This window comes from Cydia strobilella, chromosome 2, assembly GCF_947568885.1.
Source record: "Cydia strobilella chromosome 2, ilCydStro3.1, whole genome shotgun sequence".
NCBI classification, from domain to species: domain Eukaryota; kingdom Metazoa; phylum Arthropoda; class Insecta; order Lepidoptera; family Tortricidae; genus Cydia; species Cydia strobilella.
Window position 1 is genome coordinate 11914623 of NC_086042.1, and position 13291 is coordinate 11927913.

The window sequence follows — 13291 nt, forward strand, 5'->3', positions numbered from 1 at the left end:
TAACAGTTCCATAAACAGCGCCATGCTTTTCAATTAAATATCTATTGTTGCGCTTAAAAGTATACCTCACAATTTGATTTTTTACTTTTTAACACTAACGCAGAGAAGAAGAGATGTTATTGTATTTTATCAATATTTTTTTTTTTTTTTTTTTTATTAGCCAATTTTGGTGTCCCACTGCTGGGCAAAGGCCTCCCCTCGTTTTCTCCACTCGACCCTGTCATCGCCATTTTCCCACCAATCATTTAATCAATATATTTTTTTATATTTCATCAGTAATTCAACAGGCGAAGCTTGTTGAAGCTCAGAGAACCGCCGTGGTATTTTCATTTCAACACATTATATGTAATTATTAAAATCGGCAACATCAGGTCGTAATCACAGTCTACGGATACGAATGGCAAACTCTAATGCTAACTTTGCGCTATCAAAACAGACTGGCGCCACCGCCCACGGTCGGGTCTCGACTCAACCCGTGCAATTGCAAGGCCTATTACCGCACCGACCACTTGTAACTTGTAGGTATACCTTCTACCTCTAGGTATACGGCTTGGGAACAAACCCCGGACCTGTCGCTACACTGCGCGTGGGCCGACACTTAATAGCCTTTTAATTTTCAACACGCGCTTCTCGACGCGCACCGACTGTATGGGAACCAATGCGCCGTCATATGATCCGGATACAACTCGTAATCGTTTCTGAAATGATATTTACGGCATTGCCCCACGTCGAGTTCAAGTATTGCCACAAAGTCTGCAAAATAAGGCACCGTGGGCGGATAATGTGAACTAAAAGCCCTTACAAAGCGCATCAAATGACACGATGTCACGTCACCAGCGTGCGCGGCTACGTGTATCAATAGGGGAAGGCCGGGTAACCACGAACGCTGGGTAATCGCGAACTCAGCTGTTTCATTATGTTAGAGAGATAACATGATTTCACTTATCGACATCTTCGAAATCACGCTATTACTACTGCCAAGCGACTAGCGGAGCGTTACGGGCGTTACAGGATCCAAGCTAAAACTAATTCAAGTATTTGCTTACATTCGTTACAATTTTCCCCATTTAACTTGTTAATTAAGTAATTCTCCATTTTACGTTTCGACGACAACAACGTACAAGGTGCAAAGTGCTAAAAGGTTCGAACTACGTCAGCTGTAGCATAATGATCTAGAAGTCGAAACCTATCGCCTGGTATAAGAATTTTCTTAAAATGTCACTTAGTATAGATTTTTAAATGACGCATACAGTGCCATCTGAGTCGAAAATCTGTATACTAACACGAACACCATTCCAAGTGCCACATCGAATCGTACGCGATGAATGCCATCTCACTCACTCGCGCGTACGGAGCGCTATTTACCACATCGCACTCAGTTCGCGGCGGACCGGCTAGTCAACGGTTGTGAATGCTTCGATAGTTTTCTAGAAAATATTAACATGTTATTACGTTAATTTTGTCCTAATTTTGAGTTATTTGTAAGAATTTTGTTGAATTCATTCGATCGATCAATTTAAAACAAATATAAAGTTTGTTAATCATGACGGAGAAACGTGCGAGATGGTCGGAATCATTAAAATCAGGAGCAAAAAGATCGGGTACGGATTACATCAAAACAGAACTAAATAAATCGACCACAATAAAATGGAGGTATGTAATATTTATTTACATTTTCTGTATATTTTTGTGTTTATACGTTTAAAAATGTGTAAAGTGTTCGATGTGACATATAGAACTACATACGCAAAAAGTATTATTTAAGAGAACTACGCACGCAGGACTATCTGCCACTTAGAACTGTTTACGCCATTTAATCAGTCACTTAGAACTATTTACCTTTTTTTTTATTTGTTTTTGAACACACTCAAAATAGTCATCTTTCATTGCAAGTGCTAATTTAAATATTAAAAAGCGTAAGCGTAATATTATGTTATAATGCTATGCTATGTGTAATAAAATAACTATCCTAGATGAAGGTTTTATACGGGCAGTTTTGTTGTACCTATAGCTAATCCTTATTTTGATCACTGTTTACATTGCACCACTAATATAGCTTTACGTATAAATATATGCACATAATGTTAAAGCTTAATCTATGTTGCTTTTAATATGCATGGTAGGTATTTGACTTTCAGAGTCACCACTAAGGATGGACGAAGCATCATGCGAGGAATTATATTTAAAAAAAAAACATTGTCACCCCAGTTAGCAAATACAGTTCCAGACAGGCAAGACAACCAAAACTTTGATTGTAAGAATAATTTTGAAAATATTAGAGATCCTTCTTTGAATGTCACGAATTATGTATTGTGGCTTGGCCGTTTCGCTACCGTCACATGGACGGAAGGTGAAAAATTTATTCATTATTCTTTATTATACAATAGTTCTTGTAGTAACGAAACCGCCAAGCCACATAATTTGACTAAGATGTAGAGTTTATATAGTTAGGGCAAGCCCTAACTACAAGTAGGTCTTACCCACAAGTAGTTAGAAGCTTGGCTCTACAAGAGATCTGATATTAAGTTTTTGACAGTGCGAGCCTTATGGTTTCTTTCATCTTGGCAACATTTTACATGAAAATGTTTTTGGTGGGATTTCACTTCTATTTGTAAGTTGCGTATGACAATTTTCCATCCCCTAATTTAAAGGGTTGGGAGTAATTTACTATTAAAAATCCTGAAATACGTATCTGAAGGCATATTTTCCACAATCTGCTTTTTACTGATTTCCCATACAAACTTCAGCCCCCTTTTTTCCCTAACGCTCTTTTCCACCCCCTTACGGGGTGATTTGAGGGTTGAAAACTATTTTATATCCTTCCCCATAACAAAAACGATCTACATACCCAATTTCAACAAAATCGGTTCAGCGGTTATTAATTCTCTATACAAAATGCTACCCCCCTTTTCACCCCCTTAGGAGCCAAAAATTTCATTTTTTTAAATTTTTCTGTTGTTTGTGTACTAAGACTATGTTATATACCAAATTTCAGCTTCCTAGGATTTCCGGAAGGACCCTAAATGTTTTGATGATCACCAGTGAGTGAGTGAGTGACGAAATTGCTTTTTTTTAGATATGAATAAAATCTATAGTAAATAAGAGATGTAATTGAAAGTGTTTATGCTTACTAAGTCTACTAATGACATCATATGCCGAGAATTTTATTTATCTGGTATAATCTAAACCCAAGTAATGAGGGTTCAAAAAAACGACAAAGCGCTTCGAGAAAAGGTAGGTAGTGCGCTTCGCTTTGCTCGTCTTTTTATTGTGAGACATTATTCATTTAATTGAATTATGTCTCACAATTGATTGATTCAAAGACTTGTTTGAATACGTAATTTTGTCAGAAAGACTGATAACTCACGTGATATTAAATAAGATTTATCAATGTGATAGTAAACCCTAAGGTAAATAAGTAAGAACAATGTTTAAAGGTGCTCCTTTTTTCCTGACTAATTCCGTGATGTAGACTGATATGTAAGGTTCTAGTAACAGGTTTATATTTTTATTACATTTTATTGAATAAAAAACACATCTAATAAATTTTAATAACAACTAATAAACTTTTACTTTTATTTAGTACTTTCTACATAATTATTAAGTTATAAAACTAATGTCGAATATGATTCTATCTGCAAAATGTGTCAAAATTATAATTATTCAGATTTATATGAAATAATTATGCAACCATAAAAAAAATAAAAAATAGTGCGTTAAAACTATGTTATATAATTTAAAAAAATTATCAAAATAAATGACTTAAATTTGATGACTTACTTCACACATAGAATCTTTTACAGTGAGTCGGACACTTTTTTTACCAAGTATAAAATTCTAAGTCCCAGATAGACCTACATACGAAGATTTGATAGAAAATTACAACCAAGTATAATGTTCTAAGTCCCAGATAGACCTGCTTAAGTAGTTCTTAAAGAAAATTGAAACCAAGTATAATATTCTAAGTGGTAGATAGAACAGTATACACAACGGTGAGCAAATCGTTATACCTTAATCTAGTGGGCTATCTGCATTTTCTCGAAAAATACTATTAAATTGAGTTATATGAAAATAAAATAAGCAATAAAATAAAATTATAATCATGTGTGCCAAATTTCAGTTTATTATCTTTAACACAAAAAAAAGTATAAGGATTCTACTTCTAATTTGCTCTCCTGCAAAGTTGTCATTTTTCAATTAGAATCATATACGTTGTTGTCGTCGGTTTGTTTTAAAATGGACCCATAAAAAGTGTACCGACGGGCAATCGTCTTCACTTGGGTAACGTTGTGATTGTTGCCAGGCAGTATGTACGTTTTTAAAATTTAAGTTTATTTCTGACTAATCTGTCGTACATGATCTCATTTTTAGGCTAGTCTGGGTCAAATATGAACGATTTTAATCGTGCCAATAGGTGTTTGTGATTGCCCGACCAGTGTCTGGTAAACACGAACACTGAGGTTTTGTTTTTGTTTAATCATTAAATAAAGAGAAATTAATACTGTTGATTGTAGTAGTTTAAAGTAGGTAGGTTCGATAATTTACCTTTCCGAGGAAGCTATTACAGTTAACCAACAAATACTATCTTTTAATTTATTTTAAAACTCCCATACGTATTCGTAATTACCCCGCCTTCCCCTAATATGCAATTTTTGTCATGACCTAAAAAAATTGTACGAGTGTTTCATATAGGTATGGGGTATTTGGAGAAAACGCAATGAATTGTCTTATTGGCCATTGACACTTAACCAAGTTAAAGGATCTAAATATAAACGAGGGTCGTAAGTATTTTATCTAAATAGTGAACATTAAATATCGGTCGCTCTGCTAAATCACGTTGACGTGAGTGATTAATCTTTGAAAGAGAATGCTTGTCGTTAGTCAGGCAATAAAGAGATAACAAAATAAATCAAAGAGCTATAAATATGCCGGGATGAGCGATCAGTCCTAGAACTGTCGGATTTGATAGAAATTTACGGAACTTTTATGGTCCTAGTATGGAACTAAGAGAAGTGTAAATAAATATAAAAACAGCACTTGGTTGTAAATAATGTTTATCGCTTTTGGAGGAACCACTAAAATGTTGTTACTGTGTATGCTATCTAGATCGTGCCGCCGTTTCAAGAGTTTTATAATAGGCTTAGCCAATACAATTTACGTACTACGGTTTGTCTTAATAAGGTGTATTCCTTTTGCAACGCAATACATAGGACACGTTTGACCTCAAACACCCAAACCAGTATTAAAAAAAACGGCCAAGTGCAAATCGGACTCGCGCACCGAGGGTTCCGTACCTTTTAGTATTTGTTGTTATAGCGGCAACAGAAATACATCATCTGTGTAAATTTCAACTGTCTAGCTATCACGGTTCATGGGATACAGCCTGGTAACAGACAGACAAACGGACAGACGGACAGCGGAGTCTTAGTAATAGGGTCCCGTTTTTACCCTTTGGGTACGCAACCCTAAAAATATAAACTTACATTGCGGCCAGTACGTGCCTCGTAATCTATGTAGCCGCCAACTTTTGAACATTAGAACTTGCCGATGCTCGTGTTCAATGTGGATGCAGTCTTCGGTTATTATTACACATAATTCAGAAGTGGGAATGCGGTGCAAAAGTGCAATATCCGCGACCGGGGCTATAACTGTCAACAGAGGAATGAATCAGTGGCGTATAAATCGTAGCGGCGACAGGATCGTGCTCTGGACTCGTGCAATCGCCGCCTGATTTTATTTTATTACTATCACTGTGGGAGAAACGCAGCTGTCGATTTGTTTAGTCAAATGCATTAATGAGTGCCCTTCACGCGATCTATGGCGCACGATTAAATATTATTTCACCTCGATCGACCTCCGTTGGAGATTAAAATACACAATGAGAGTTTTAAAATCGAAAGTCCTTTTCGATACCCTTCGATTGTTCGATAAAAAAAACATGTCACGTGTGACTCATCAATTTTAACCTAAGCTCTTTTTTGACTGAACAAACAGTTCAGAATTATACAAACATCGGAGGTCGACACAGGAAGCTGGTCTCGTGCACGCATGACATTGTCCCTGCTTGCATAGCGACAAAAAAGGCTTATTGAATGACAGGAGACAACGTTCGGCTTTTAGACACGCAATTGCAAATTCTGGTTAATATCAAGTGCGTTACTATGCCTAAAAAGTTTTTTAACGGTAAGTATTTGTGTATATAATAGTGGGACTATTATAGCGAAGCGATGCGATGCGGCGCGGGGTGAATCAATCCTTTGATACCTATAGAAGTGTCCTACGTGGGCGATCTCGTTGCGAACGCGAACGCCGTGGAACCGCCGCGCCGCTTCGCTTCGCGTATGCGAGTTGTTCGCTTACGTAAGACGCAGCGTTAGCTGAAGTCCGTCTTGCGTGTGTGTGTTTGTATAGCCTGCAAAAACGCATTGAATAAATTATGTACCTACTCATGGACTAAAAGTAAAATTAAATTATACCCACTGTTGTCAACAAAGGTGAACAATGATAACTGATTTGAACGAATTAAAGTAAATTAAGTAATATACATTTTATTGCACCAAACAATTAAATACTCCAAAAAAATTGTGAAGTATTTCAGCAATAATGGTTCTAATTACGTACACATATAACGGGTTTTGGTGTTTCTAATGCACTGCATCTTGATAGTGCATTTTACCCAAATTTTGAAAGAGTTAGTAGATATGTGTGAGGTACGAGTATGTAGTAACTCAACTCAATAGGTATGTGTATTTATTATAAGATAAGATAATCATTATATTATTGTCAAAAATGTGTAAAAAGTATTAACAATAATACCAATTTTGAGCCCACGATACATTTAAGAGGTATTACTTAAATTAATATCTAAGAAATAATAATTACAAAAAATACTCATTTAAATAATATTATTTTTTATACAGCATCAAATTTTTTAATCTACGTTTAAATTGAACTCCATCTAGACTTTATAAATACTTTCATCCAAATGGTTGTATATTTCAGGCAAGTGTTTGTATATTTCTGGCAAGTGATTGTATACTTTAATTTCATTACTAATAACAAATGTTTTTCTGCAACTTTATCTTCATTTCAAAGAATTAATATCAAAGAAAGTTTCACGGTCATCATGCGCAGGAGATGTGCTTATTCTAAGTCACTGTCTATTCCAGGGGACCACCCACTGCATGAGACTGTTATTTTAGGCCGCACGTAATTGAGTTGTTACGAGCACCGAACGACGACCTGGTACACACGTAATGTGCTGTTTTACATAGGAGGTACATCACATAATAAACTAATGAACATTTAGTTATGGTGTACCTCTGTATTAATAATAACGCAGACGTTGGCGGTCCTAAATGTCAGTGCATCTGGAATAATAACGACGTAAAGATAAATTCAGTAACTAAGTGTCAACGTTAGGTGTGAGGAACATCTGTACTTATTGTGTGAACTGACTGAAATGCCAAAAATAACAGTTTACAATAGCAACAGTTTTATCAATACCCCAAACTATAGAAACGTATAAATTACCTATACCTACCGTCACAAAATCATGTAAAGGCCCGCAGTCATGTAGGTACTGTAATATTTAACATTTGGGGATAATAGGTGAAACCTTTATGTCGTCCCCAACGCGAGCATTGTGAAACATGATTAATAGTCTGTGTAGACACAAAATGATACGTAATTTTTTACTCCACATGGGTTTTAGCGTTTGATGAAAATAGGCCGACGTGAACAAGGGAAGTTCTGATGGGGAATATGAAAAGTTGCGAATATTTCAGTGGCTCTGGGGAAAATGGGACGCACCTAAGTCAAATTCGCCGCTTCACACGAGAGAATAAGCATTATTTTTCGTTTTGCGAGATTAAAGCATATTATTTTAATGTATTGACCAACTTTTTGGTCAAGGTCCTGATTGCATAATGAATTAATACAAATATGTTATGAAGAAGCTTGAAAGAGAAACAAAAATCTTAAAGGTAACCCATGTACTTTCTACATTCCCCCATGCATTAAATAATTATGGATTAAACACTACAAGATAGTTAAGCAATTTTTTTTATATGGCGACTTTACTGTGGCATAACGATTGAGATATAGGTATAATGACAAATGTTTATGGTCCTTATTAGAATAACTAAACATTGTTTAGCTAACTCATTGTTTGCATTTGGCCGCTAAGAGAAATTTCGCAGGTATGACTTCACTCCCGAGTCAATACACAATGCGGGATAAATATTTGCTTTTACTCAGTTCCTTTGTCCTCTCGTTACTTATTTAAAGAATAGAGAAAAAAGAAACGCAATTTATTTTATAACTAAAAGCTGCAGGTGCATATTATCTTCGATAGTGCGGTAAGCTCCTGAAAGGCTTTTACCGATGGAACAAAGTGGGCTGTTAAGCTTCTCAGTTTTCATTTAACCGTTATTGTAAAATAGAAATTGGAACAAACTGTTATAAAAATCGGAAGTGTATTTTAAAACATTTACCTACACAAATTTATTTTTTGTTTGAAATTGGTTTGTAGCTTTGATTTATAAATCGGATTACATCTTAAATTATAATTTATTACAGCATAAGTAGTATATAGCTAGGTTGAATTTTTTTTTTATCGCGTTTCCAGTAATAAAATGTTAATTATTTATAATTTTCAAGCACAATAACTTCAATGAGAGTAGTATTTTAATTTTTGTTCGTTTCGTAACATAAATCCCCGTCAATACAATCATCATCATCATCATCATTGCTCTTGTCGGTGGAGTAATTCCAATGCTTTCTTTCCTGAGCCAGTCTTTTGATTTGCTCAGGAATACAAAGCTACTCTAAATTACAATTGATCTATTTATAAAGGAACTTATTTGTAGATAGATACTTATCATTTAAAAAAAAAACAAATCATAACAGCAAAACGTACGATATTGTTCAATAATTTTGTTATCGGAATAAGCCACTTTGGCTCTCGGCTCCCGAAGAGCGTGTAGACATAGTCCGGGCGCTCGATAACTTTTATTAGCTCAATTATGGCCATGCTATGTCACAAGGATGCGGCAATAGAACCCAGACTACGGTGTTAAGCTCCTGAACTATCTATACTGGAATCTTGTTATTGAATTCTATTTTGTAGTAAATAATACTAAGCAAAATTAAGACTTATCAACATTTCGGTGCAATAGAGGTATAAGGGTAACTTTTAGTTGCAGTAAGAAACATTTTACCCTAAAATCATAATGAATATATAAAAATGATGAACACTTATAAATGATGATGAAATGATGAATAATTTATAAAAATGATGGTACGTACTTTACATTCATTGACGTACTTGTAACAAACTAACAATGTAATACAATCTTGTAAGTGAGATATAACCTACTTATTAATAGTTTTATTCATATACATTTTATATGTAACCAGATGACAATACAAAAAATGGTACCATCGAGCAGATCTGAATATGGAACCAGTTGTGGAACTTTTCGGTAGCTACTATTTGTAGGTATAAATAAAAACACTTGAGTTTAAGCTCGTCTAATTCGTTTTGATTAGTGCAGTACTTTGGGGGCAAACAGTGTAATTTAGGCCACAAAATCGTGTCTCAATTTTTTTATTTTTAACACAAACCTATTTTCAAGTAACATAATAAAGAAACTACTTCTAAAATACTAGCATTCTGTAGCAATGGTCATATAAATATTCGGAAATTAATATTTGCCAAATGTTGCTTGAAAATTGATGAATGGTTTCAATTTTGTGGCTAAGTAATGTTCCGTTGTTATAAAATAATTATAACAGATGTTTCCGTCAACATAATAAAAGGGATATTGTGTGGTTTGATATAAAATTTTATTTATGACTATGTCGGCAAGTGATAAACCAATGCTCCGCATCTGTTTGTCCGATTTCTGCGAATGAATGCAATTAATTATGACCGATAGTCCGTGCCGGCGACCGAGACGTCTTTTTGCTTTTTGCGTGCCATTTGTAGAACAATGCCGGCGAGTGCGAGTTTTATCTGGAAACGAAACAAACAAACGACGACGCTTGTCCACTTTTTGTTCCACCGGCCTGTGTTCTCGCACTTTTATCTCCAATTTATTAGAACATTCAGAAATGTCTTTTGAACTTAATCGCCTCTAGTCGAGAAAGTCGAGTGCTAAAGTCTCACAATTACAAATCAGGGACAAATAGCTGTTGAGTTTTGATTTTACTCTGATTGAATATCGAGTCGCTGCGTGCTTTATTTGAGTTCATGTAAAACAGCAATAATGATTGAGTCATTACTTGTACCTACTTTTTCAGATCTTTATTTATAGTGGTGCCTTAATGGAAAGATCAAAAGCGTTGGCAGTTAATTTTAATGTCTCGGTGTAAACGGCATCGGTGCAGTGCGTTAGATATAATTAGAGGTAGAGCCTCTGCTTTGCACCGCCGCTGGCGGAGCGTGCCGCAGTATTTTGATCTGGCTGACATTTATTACGTCACCTATTTTCCACGAATTTCTGCACTGAGCTGCCATGAATCAAAGTTCATCATTCGTGAGCCATTAAGTTCCAAACCTATTATTTATTTTTGGAAACAGTCGACATTCTACTGTTTAGTAATTAGACATATTATTTATTAGTACAGCTGCTTTAAAAGTATAGATTTGTGAAATTAAATGTGACATTACTTCATTAAAAAACGTTAGCCCAAATTCTCCAACTATACACGATTCTGGAATAGCTTTTTAGGGTTCCGTACCCAAAGGGTAAAAACGGGACCCTATTACTAAGACTCCGCTGTCCGTCTATCCCTCTGTCCGTCTGTCTGTCACCAGGCTGTATCTCATGAACCGTGATAGCTAGACGGTTGAAATTTTCACAGATGATGTATTTCTGTTGCCGCTATAACAACAAATACTAAAAAGTACGGAACCCTCGGTGGGCGAGTCCGACTCGCACTTGTCCGGTTTTAATGACTGTGACATTTCTAAGCGTCTCTTCATGAATTGCCGTTGCTATTCGTGTCTGTCAGTACATACCTACATTTATAGTTATAGTGAAGGTTGTATTATTAACTAGGCACTTTATTTTATATCCACAGGAAGCTTCTGCAACGCGCTAGGGCAAGTCCCATCAACCTTAACGATCCATTACGGCTCACACTCGTCTACCGACCAAGGCTCGAGCCTTAGGGGGCCACGGGGCTATATGGGGTTTCAAGTAACATTCGGAAGTCGCGTAACGTATAATTATTTCGGAGAGGGAGCCGATAACGAAACCGCAGTACATTTGTATGCTAAGAGTTTGTTACGTCAAGTAAAATTAAACCGTGAGAATCCGTTGATATTAACTATACTCTCATTTTATTAACTTATTTATTTATATTTATCTCTTTTATTATACACTAACATAAAAAAAGCTCTGACTCGATTTATTTTTGCCAAGAAAACAAAATCGATGAGAGATTTCGATGTCACCATTATGAATGGGAGTAATTAACGAATTTACGCAGCCAACTGTTCAGTGCAGTGAGTTATTATCAGGGTAAAGCACAGACAGAGTGAAATGTTTACTGAAACGGAGCGTAACGAGTCCATCTGAAATAATTCACAGTCGATACGACATGGACATTCTTAGCTAGCGCCGTGGGCGAGTACAGGCATGTCTCTAGCGACGACAGCTCACTAGCTATCCTGCTAACTAGAATAGGTACCTACCTACAGTTGGTTTAACCGACTACCGTGGTTATTTCTAAACCGTATCACGTCTCGACCGGATCGCCCGAACACTTTGATGTCGCATTCTCTTTTTGCTACCCACATTTCAGTCGGCTAAAACGGACCGAATATTTTCAGGAACAATGTCTAACTTCGCGCGTATCTTTTTCGCGTAAGTAGTTTTAATACTTTTAATTGTGTTCGTCATCTGTTTATAAATTACCTATTGGTCTGAATAATATTCGCCTCATAACTTCTAAATACGAGTAGAAGATATGAAACCATATTTGTAAATAATACAGAGCTCCCAATTATAAGTAGACGATGCAAGTTTTGATTCAGTATCGTTAATTGAACAGATTGGCTATAAAACGATAATTTTATACGCATTTCATACTTGTAAACGTTGTTTTCACAACTTATACTTGTAGTTAATACAAAAGAAAAAATAAGCAAATTGCGAATATAACATTTATTATAACATATTGTTAATCTTTTTAGTAAAATAATACGTTTTTGAATTAGATTGAATTTACTTTTTGTAATAGATATGTATTACGTTCTTATACTCGTAGTTGGTACTACTAGCTTTTTTACAGAAGTAAAAATATTATCTAAAATAATATATTTCATGTAAATTACCTAAGTAATACTAACTTATAAAAAAAACATATTTATTTGATAAACTTATACACAACTTGTGCCATCAAATAAACAACCCATGAGAACAACGTAAAACTGTTAAGATGATTGATTTATTATTTGCTCCCTGCAAAATAACCTCCATTGCAAACCCTTATGAGGCTTGCTTTAATTACAAGTGTGTTTTTCTGTGACACTACATGTGAACATGGCTATGCTCAAGGCCAGGGCAACTTCTTTAGCGGCCCATTGCATGAGTGGAGGCCACGAATAACTCCATGTTGGCGCCCCCAGACGTACCCGCGCGACGCGAGATTATTCGAATTTTTTTAAAGTGTCGATAACGTGGTGAACGTAGGGGTTGAAGCAGTTTATTTTCAGCCAAGCCAATGTGGTAACAGATAATAGAACGCCGTAAAACTCGGTCCCGCGTGGGCGCCGCGTAGATAACGGGTCGCGACCGTATCTCTTAAAGCGGTAATTTGTTACCGTTCTTGCTGAGCGCTCCTGATAACAGGAATAAAAACCTTTAAGCAAAACCCTGTAAGCAATAGAACTTGTCTCAGCTATCAAATATTTTTTAAGTAAGTAGTGGTTCAAAAGTAATGTGACAGTTTTATTGTTTTACTGAACTGAATTGAATTGCAGAGCTTTATATAATTCACATAAGAAAGAAAAAATAATGTGAGTAAAAAAGCACTAGAGACGACTGACACATCAACGAGCGAACGACTGACAGCCCAGCGAGCGGCATCACGCCCTATGTTTTATGACGAGGGGAAGCGAATCGAAATAAAAAGAGGAAATTCTACCATCGCACAAAAGTACGAAGAGCGAATGTCTTCGACCAAATTAAAATGCAATGATTTATTGCTAGCGTCTTTAAAGTGACGCTTCTTTCAGCCTCGAAATTGCGCTGTGTCGAGTTCATTTCGCAAAAATAAA